The sequence below is a fragment of the Tupaia chinensis genome, unplaced genomic scaffold (genome assembly GCF_000334495.1).
Source record: "Tupaia chinensis unplaced genomic scaffold, TupChi_1.0 Scaffold000280_1, whole genome shotgun sequence".
Taxonomy (NCBI): domain Eukaryota; kingdom Metazoa; phylum Chordata; class Mammalia; order Scandentia; family Tupaiidae; genus Tupaia; species Tupaia belangeri.
In genome coordinates, this window is record NW_006159763.1 from 1,097,939 (window position 1) to 1,107,088 (window position 9,150).

At 55.9% G+C, this 9,150-nt stretch overlaps 1 protein-coding gene and 1 long non-coding RNA gene across 2 annotated transcripts in view; one reads left to right on the top strand and one right to left on the bottom strand.

The window, feature by feature from the left end:
• Positions 1-5,824, top strand: part of LOC114008073 (uncharacterized) — an 8,187-nt gene extending 2,363 nt beyond the window's left edge. Inside the window, exons 2-3 of the long non-coding RNA XR_003549636.1 lie at positions 535-582; positions 4,483-5,824. This is a non-coding gene — a long non-coding RNA (uncharacterized LOC114008073). The remainder of the gene's footprint in view (positions 1-534; positions 583-4,482) is intronic.
• The window catches only part of LOC102478146 (5'-AMP-activated protein kinase subunit gamma-2), a 189,588-nt gene that overhangs the window by 125,083 nt on the left and 55,355 nt on the right, over positions 1-9,150 (bottom strand). The gene's annotated exons all lie outside the window — the stretch shown is intronic.

Here is a 9,150-nt window from a genome sequence, read left to right on the forward strand (position 1 = left end):
GCATACCACAATCCCAACCATTAAAAAAAAAAAAAAAAAAAAAAAACTTTAAAAAAAAAAAAAAAAAGCAAATGACTTAGCCTATAGAAGTACAGAGACACATAACTGGCACACACGTTGCCATATGAGCAGACGCAATGATTTGTGGAAGCCACTGGGAAAACGGGAGTTACTACTTGCAAACAGTCGTCTGATTTTAGGGGCACCCCCAGAGGGTGGAGGTCTTTCTCAGAGCTGAGGGTGGGGAGAAGGCCAGATGGCCACCCTCTCACCTACTGCAACCTAGCCCAACATGTGAACAGCAGCCCGGGGAGGCAGAAGGGATTGTCACCCTTGGTGATAAAGGCAGGGACATGGGCAGTCCTTTGGGGTGCTCTCCAGGTGAGCTCCTGAATCGCCCAGGGGCTGGCTTCCTAAAAGAGGAGGACAGTGACACTGTTAGGCACCTTCTGTCCTGGGGAGGCCGACGCTGGTGGGAGACTTCGGGCCTTGGGTGAGAGTGACAACAGTAGTGTGAACGCACTTGTTTTCTAGCCGTCTACGGAGTGAAGAGGACACTGTCCGGTGGCTGTGACCTTGCAGGTGAGCAGGACGGCACGCCGCCACTTCAGGAGGCTGAGCCTTCTCAAGGCTGGTCCCTGACTGCCTCAGACCAGTCAGGAAGGCTGGTCTCAGGAACGAACCGAATGCAGAAATCACTAATTTGCAAATGCCTCTTAGACAATCTCAAGATTTCAGATGTCTGGGAAGAAAAAGAAGACGCCTTGAGAGGATTCGAACCACAGCAGGGCTACCGATCAGGCATTTAAACATTCGGTTAAGTGTCCCTGCTGCTCCGGGAGCTGTGCCAATCTGGGGGGCAGAGAAGATGTAGACCCCCCCTGGGGTCTTAAGATGGAGGTGGGAGGGGTGGGCTGCGAAGGGACGGAGACCTTTGCGGTGATGGTTCTTTGTCAGGTGGTGGCCATGGTTCAGACCTGCCTGTGTACATTTATCGCCGCTGTCTAAGTGCACACTTAAGCGGGTGGGTTTCATTCTACGTAAATTGTACCTCGATGAAGCTGGGCAATAAGGCGGGCCAGCCACTGCGACACCCCTGGGGTGGGCGGCCAGGCAGTCTGTAGAATGCAGGCAGTGTCTGCGTCCTCAGCCTGGAACGGGAAGTGTGCTTGCTCATGCAGTGGGAGTGGAAATTCGGGGGAGCAGCTGTGCTGTGGGTGACAGTTAAACTTTCTCCTTTTTTCTTAATTTGTCAGAGGGTATATGTGCTTGCCAGAGGGACGGGGGTGGAGGGAGAAAGCCCACGGGTAGGCATGGTCACGCCACGGTCTCTTCTTTCCCTGTGGCGCTCTGGGCACACACACACACACACACACACACACACACACACACACACACACACACACACACACACACACACACACACACACACACACACACACACACACACACCCATGCTTTCAAGCCAGCGGGCTTGGGCTCGGCTGCATGGCTGGCCACGGGAGGTCTTGCGCCTCTGACCAGGCCGCAGGCTGGCCCTGTACTTCCTTCTCTAGCAGAGTTTGGCTTTCACTAGCCTCTTGGTGCTGAAGCATGGCAGCTTGTCACACCTCTCAGGGAGGTGTGGTCGTCCATCCCCCACTCAGGGGCTGAGACGGCCAGTGCCACCCCTCCGGAGTCCCCTGAGAGCACGGTGGCCGCACGTTAGTGAGTGCCCAGAGTGCGAGGAACCCGTGCACGGGCTCACACCGAGCCTAGACACTCACTGGGGTCACGGTGTATTTCAAAGATGACCAGGAGAGATGTTCGTGGAACTGAGCAAACTATGCAGCGCGACGGTCCCAGTGGGTCACTGCGCTAGCTAGTCTCGGAAAAGCTAAGGAGAGGGGAGGGAGGAGTCTGGGTGGGGTAGAGGGTTGAAAGGACAAAGTGCATGAACAAGGCCAGACTTAAGAGAGGGCCCTCAGGGTGGGGATGGGGCTGAAGCCGCGATCCCTCACCACTGCTGTCAACCAGCCCTTCCCCTCCAGCCGAGGAGGAGGTGCCGAGACTAAGATGCCAGCAGGGGAAAAACGGGGTGCACAGCGGCGGGTCCCGGGGTCATCCTCCTGGCGCTCGTACTCACTGGCTTTCTGGACTTTGCCGAAATGCTGGTAACAGACCCTAGCAGGCCACCAGCGCCAGCAGCTGCTGACGTGGGGGCATTTCGTGGTCAGGAGCATTTGCTAGAGCTCTGGTTCTCTGACGGCGTCCCAGATAAGGCAGAGCTTGCCGCCCGGCCAGCACTCTGGTTAACCACAGCACCCGGGGGGTTGAAACTATTTAAAAACAAAACAAAACAAGACGCTTTGGATTTCTCCTTTGCAACTAACTGTAGGATGATTTCCTTCTCTCTCTCTATGAATGAAACAGGGGAGGGGTTGTGGGGGAAACTGCTAGACCCAGTGCCTGTCTGGGCCCCGGGCAGAAAGGCCCAGAATCTTCTCTTTAGATACATGAGGATGGGGAGGCGGCTTCTCCCCCACACAGGGGCTGCTAGTGTATAAGATGCAGGAGAACCTGGGGGTCCCCTGGCCAGGTGGGTGGGCCCTGGGAATTCCTGTCTTAGCGAGGAGAGTCTGGCACAGGTTGGGGACCACATTGGGAGGGACACACGGGGCTCTGGCTGCCACTGCAGACTCATCCCTGGGAGAGGGCAGGGGAGCAGATCTCAGGACCAAGCAGGGCTTTGAAAAGGAGAGGGGAGTGGGAAAGAAAAGAGGCCTTGAAGCCTCTCCCTGCCATGCCTCTCCTCAGGGGTGACAGGCCTGGTGACAGATGGTGTCGGGCTGGTGCCCTGGCTTAGGAGAGCAGGAGCAGCAAGCCCTCCAGGGGTGGCTAGCAGGGCCACAAGGGGCACCCTAGGACACGCTCGGGGACCCAGAGCAGGGGGCTCCCAGGACCCAAGAGGGCATGCAAAGTGCCCCCATCCAGCGCCCAGGACTGGGGTACGGTTCCCCTCTGCCACCCCCCTTCTCTCCCTCCAGGGCCCATCCTCCTTTCCAATTTCCCCGACACCAACTGGTAAGTGCGTTGCCCGCTCTGTGATTTGAGCAAGTGTGTGGGATGAGTCAGAGGGAGTGGGCGGCGACAGATGCTTGCAGGGAGCTCTGAGCCAGGCTTGGTTCTCGGTAAATGACCGGCTTGGGTCCTGGCCTACCATTAAGGGCAGATCCCACCAGGGGCTAGAGAGCTCCGGGAATCTGAGCAGGTTTTCTGGTCCCAACAGAGGACTCCCCAGCCCAGCCCAGCCCCTGCCCACAGCCCCCCAACCCCACGTCTGCACAGAACTGCGGTGGGACCACCAGGAAGACGGTGACTCTGCGGCAGGAATGGAGCTGGCGTGTTCTGACATCATGCTTGCTGGGAGTTTGCCTTTGGTGTCGGCCTCTGGGGCTCCAAAGCCAGTCATCCCTGCTCTCCACAGAACGAAAACAGCCCCAAAGGGGCCAGACTCCCGACCAGCTCGCCTCAACTCTGAAATAGCAACGCCTGGAACCCCAGCCCACAGCAAGCGCTCTTTCCTCATTACCAGGGGGCAGGCACATGAGCTGGCCAGAGAGACAGACAGACAGACAGAGGAAGCAAGCAGCCCCCAGGGGCGTGGTCAGCCACGCTCTTTTCTCTGTTCCTCTCTCCTGTTGGGATTCGGGTATACATGCACATGCACCTGGCATGTTTTCAAACTGCTGGGCCAGGATTCAAACCTTGGTCGGTCATATGGGATCTGACTCTCTTAACCACCAGGACCCAGGTCCAGATCAAGTACTCTTCATTGGGCAAGTCTTCTTACCCAGAAAACTCACCTTTGAAGAACGACTTGTTTCCCACAAAGTTGGGGAGACAGCCTTTAGGTACTGATGAAAGCTCACTCACTGGTCAGCTGACAGATCACCTCTGTCCTTGCTGGTGACAATGCTCCTAAGTGTCCCTGCACGGTTCCCTGCTTCGGAGGGAGCTTCGGGAAGGCAGAAGTAACCGCCATGGCCACGGGTTTATAAAGTGCCGGGACCTCCGCCTGGGCCACCGCAGGACCGCAGGCAGGGCAGGAGTGGCCGAAAGTGGTACCCCTGCGCCAGCCACCCCGGAGAGAGCAGAGAGGGGGCCTTTCCTCCCAGCCCACGCCCAGAGGGAGCAGCCCCGGGCCCAGGGTTCACGGGTCTCTGCCTGCTGGTCCCAGGTTAGCTGGGGCTTTGCACTATTCTTACATAAGGGAGGACAATATTCTGTTCCGTTCTCTTGGCACCTTTTTTCCTAATACAAGCCATCCAGTTCACCTTCTATCTGGACGACTCTAGGTAGGCCCCAGGCCTTCCCGGGAAGTCCCAGAATACTCCCCCCACAACCCGGTGCTCACACGGCAGCCCCACTTCCCCCCACTGTGAAGACAGTGCTGGCTGACTTGGCCACGCAGCTGCGAGTCCGGGGCACTCTGCGTTTCAGGCCTAAAGCACCGGCTCTTCGGGTTGTGCAGAAAGGACACACGCCGTGACGTTTCCGGAGGCTCGGGGCTTCCCAGCGCTGTCAGCCCGACTCTGTGCCTGGTCCCCTCTCCGGAAGCAGGGACCCCTGTGCTCAGTTCCCAGACTACCGGAGGCCTTGCCAGACAGAAGACACTGCTGAGCTGGGGGACTACGAGGACGCAGCTCCATGACCCCACTCTGCCAGGGGACACACCCAAGCTGCCTGGTGCCCCCGAAGTTGCCCCCACACCTGGCCCCAACACTGCTATGGGGTACTTGTGGGCAGTGCCTGGGCGCTGCTCCAGCCCAGCGGTCTAAGACAAACACCCGTATGTCCCTCACTGGAATCTCGCAAGCCGCACGGCGGTGACAATGCACGATCGCCATTATTACCGGGCAGATGGCAGATCCTCCTGAAGCAGACATTAAGCAGTAAAACGCTGCCACAAACCTTGCCCATGATGTCAAATCACAACAAAAACCTGAGTCTGCTTTGATTCTCTCCTGCACTCTCCCTACCTCCTGCTCTGCTGGATGAGAGGTGTCGGGAGGGCTGGAGGAGGGGTCGTGAGTTGAGGACACTCAGGCCAGCCCACGTGGCCCTCAGGAGAACCACAGTGGGAGACCAGGCAGACCTTGTCCACATACGATGGGCAGGGCGGAGAGAGCGGGCCTGACCATCCCGAGGACAGGGACTGGAGCTGCAGGGACCTGCGGGAACCGATGGCACGGACGCCCTCTCGCCTGGCTGCCTGCGCATCTTCAGAAGGAAGACTTGGATCCCAGCAGAAGTCGTAGCTGCTGGCACCACTGGGCGTGCTCTGCAGGCTCTGTTCCCTGAGGGGGACCTGCTATTCATCCAGCCTAGGTCTCCAGCTGGCCCTGTCACCTGTCTTCACAATAACCCTGAGCGGCAGGTGTGCTGTCTCCATTTTTAGAGGAAAAATCAGACTCAAGAAAACAAAATTTGTCCAGGGTCCCCAGCTGGTGAGCAGTAGAACACACTCCCCCAGGTCGAGAGCCAGAGGACTCAGGTTAGGAGAGAAAGGCTAAATAAACGTAGAAAATAAATAAAACTCTGCAGAGTGGCCACTAGCACATTGCCCTGAAATGCTGGAAGCCACGTGGCCACAACGTGGAGCCTGAGCCCACCCGAAACCCATCAGCAAGTGCGCTCGCCAGAGATGCCAACGGGCAGAGGGGTGGGGAGGGGACCGCAGCCTGACCAGACCGGGCCGGGGTCTGCCCGCCATGCTCACGCTCTTGCCCTCACTCATGAACATGTATGGTAATATCTACACGCCAATATACAGTATATTCTGGATGGGAAAAATTCTGTATGCTGCAATGATGTACGGAGAGCGAAAGTAAAACAAGTTTAAAATAAAAAGTGAAATAAATCAACTGTTTTTTGTTGTTGTTGTTTGTTTTTTAAGGAGGGAATAGGGCAGAGTTCTTGGACATCAGCTGTGTGATTCAGCCATGCTTGAACTCAGATTTTAGTCAGTGGGCTGGAGCTCTGCCCTCTCGCATTAAACCCTCTAGGGTCCCAGGGCCATAAGTCACACTCAGGGTTTTGCCGACGACAAACATGGCTGGGAAGCATGCGGAGCTGGTGGACAGACACTCTCTGCCCCTGGTGTCAGGAGGCCGAGACTTCGGACAGGCCTGCCCACACGCTGGGGCCCGAGGAGGGGTTGCGCAGAGCTGACGTGAGCCGCCCACCTGTAGGTCCTGCCTCCAGGGGTCTCCTGCCAAGTCACCCAGTCTACCACGAGAACTGAGGGGTGAGTCTCACTATCAGACATTGGCCCCGTGGTCCGAGCAGCACAGGCAGGGGGTGGCTGGGGCTGTCAGGCCTGAGTTTAAACCCACTTGCCATTGACTCTCCACAAGTATATTATTCAAGTTCAAGGGACCTCAATTTCCTCCTGTGCATCAAGGAGGCCCTCCCAGGGCTGCCATGAGAATTAAAATAATCAACCTCCGTGAAAATTCAAGCGCAGTGCCTGCTACACAGTCGATAACTATTTACCGAATACAAACAGCTAGTAGCGCTTCAAGACGTGATAATGTAGAGAAATCCTTCTAAGAAATTAAGGGCCTAGACGACCACACAGGAAGCTACCAACTGAATCGACCTACAAAAAATAACAGCCAGGGACCAGCAGTTAGCGTAATGGCTATGTCACTGGACTCCCACGTAGTCAACCGTGGTTCAAGTCGCAGACCCGCTGGCTTAAACTCATGCCAGGTGCGTGTGCATGCGTGCCCAGGATCCCGAGAGGAGAATGGAGGAGAAGGGACTGCGGTGTGGTCATCCCCCCTGGGGGGTGATCTCTCGCTTTCTGTCTCTCTGTCTCTCTCTGTCTTTCTGGCGAGCACATGCGCCCTAGGTCCCATAAAAGCAAAGATGAAAAAAACCCCCCGCAAAAAAAAAAAAAAAAAAAAAAAGTAACAGCCAATTCCTATAAAACCATGCATTAAACAAAAAGCAAGGACTGACCTGCAGTAGCCCACAGGCAGAGCCTGAGCGAATGTGGGGTTTGTGAGAACGGGACGAGTACTCTGGTCTGTGTGGGAACTGCAGGAGGAAGGACTAAAATTCTTTTTAAGAAAGAAAAGATGTCCAGTTTGAAAGAGGACAATGGGGCAGTGCAAAAACTCCATGAGGGATTTCATTAGCTAAACCTGAGCTGAAATGAGAACCTCAGAGCAGTCCCTGTATTTCCGGGGACCCGTGACTTCCCAGCGCTAGCAGTCGAAGAGGCCAAGACCAAGGTCTCCCTGGAAGGGCCAGTGACCAGCACACGGGGTGCAAAAGCTATTTCCCTAACATGAGGATTTTTTTGTTTGTTTGTTTTTCTTTTTGAGAGAGATTTTTTCCATAGGGCATGTGTACTCACCCGAGAGACGGAGAGAAGCAAGAAATCACCCCCCAGGGGAGCTGGTCACACTGCAATCTTTGTCCTCCATTCTCCTCGCAGGATATTGGGCATGCACGCACATGCGCCTGGCATGAGTTTAAGCCACTGGGTCTGGGACTCAAACCGCGGTCAGCTACATGGGAGTCCAGTGACATAGCCATTACGCTAACTGCTGGTCCCAACCCCGTGTGAGTTTTAAGCCACCAGGTCTGGGACTCGAACCACAATCACCAATGTGGAAGTGTAGCAACATAACCATTACGCCATCTGCTGGTCCCTCCCCTAAAGTGAGATTTTAACCAACCTGTCCCCAGGACCTGAAGAGAACTAGGCCTGGGACAACAGGCAGACGAAGCCATGGCCAAGGGTTTTGGTGTACCCCACCATGGTCCACCAACCTCCACCCTGCCCTCCTTACCCCTAGGAAGAACACTGGGCTGGCCTCAGGTCACCCGGCGGTCACCCGGCTTCTCTTCCCAGTTTAGCCACTTTGTGATTTTAGGAGAGGCAAGGTTAAGTACCTTAATGATCCTCGATTCTCAATTACGTTCACTAAGTGAATTCAACCCTACCTTTCCTGTAAGAGTGTGCAGTCAGCCATGTAGGTGGCTAGGTCCTACGTGGCTGACTGCGTGGATCGAGTCCTGCACCCAGTAGCTTGGAAAAAAATGCACTGAGGCCAGCATGTAGCGTAGTGGTTAAGGTACTGGACTCCCACATGGTCAACTGCGGTTCGAGTCCCAGATCCAGAGGCTTGAAACTCACGCTGGGTGCATGTGCATGCATGCCTCAAATCCCGGAAAGAGAATGCAGAAGGGACTGTCACCTCTGGGGGTGACTTTTCTCTTTCTTTCTCTGTCTCTATGGCGAGTGCATATGCCCTATAGTAAAAATCGCTCTTAGAAAGAACGAAAGAAAAAATGCACCGTGTGTGTGTGTGTGTGTGTGTGTGTGTGTGCACGCCCACAATCCTGAGAAGAGAATGAGGAAAAGGGACTGCAGTGTGGCTATCCACCGTACAGGATGCTTTCTCAGCACCACCATCCCCCCACCACCCCCACCTGTCTCTCTCGCTCACCCTCTCTCCCCAGCAAGGGCACACACACTATCGGCTTAAATAAAAAAGAAAGCCGTTGGGGTTAGCACCTGTCTCAAGGCCTTGCCCTGGGCTAAAACACGAAAGGAGTGCCAAGCAGTGAGCCCACCTGAGGTTCATCTAGCCTGGAGGTGTCCATACACGCTAGGGAAGTGGCTGGAGAGTTGGCCGCCCCTGGACCCAGACCCACTGCCAGTCAAGCACACGGGTCATTAAAGCTAAAGCACACGTGGAGCCGGGTGGGATGGGGGTGTGAGGAGCCCCACGGCTCTGACTGCTCCACGCAGGAAGTCCCTCAGAAGCCCGTGGGCCAGACCCTCACTTCTCTCACCCGCGACACCTGACAGGCCCTGCAATTCTCCCGTTAGTCTTTAGGGCTTCTCTGCACTCAGACAGGAGTAGCCTGGCCTCCAGGAAGCCCTCCCCCTGCTCTGGCGGCCTCTGCCTCACCTCAGCCTCACAGCATTTCACACCTACAGCCATCCCTCACCTGGTTCCCTGCTGGCCCCCCTCTCAAGCTGTTTAGTGCCCTTTTCTCCCACCTGGAGGCAGGCAAGGACACAGAGGCCAGCCTTGCTACTACCAGCCCTGGACGCAGAGGCCAGCCTCCACCACCAGCACTGCG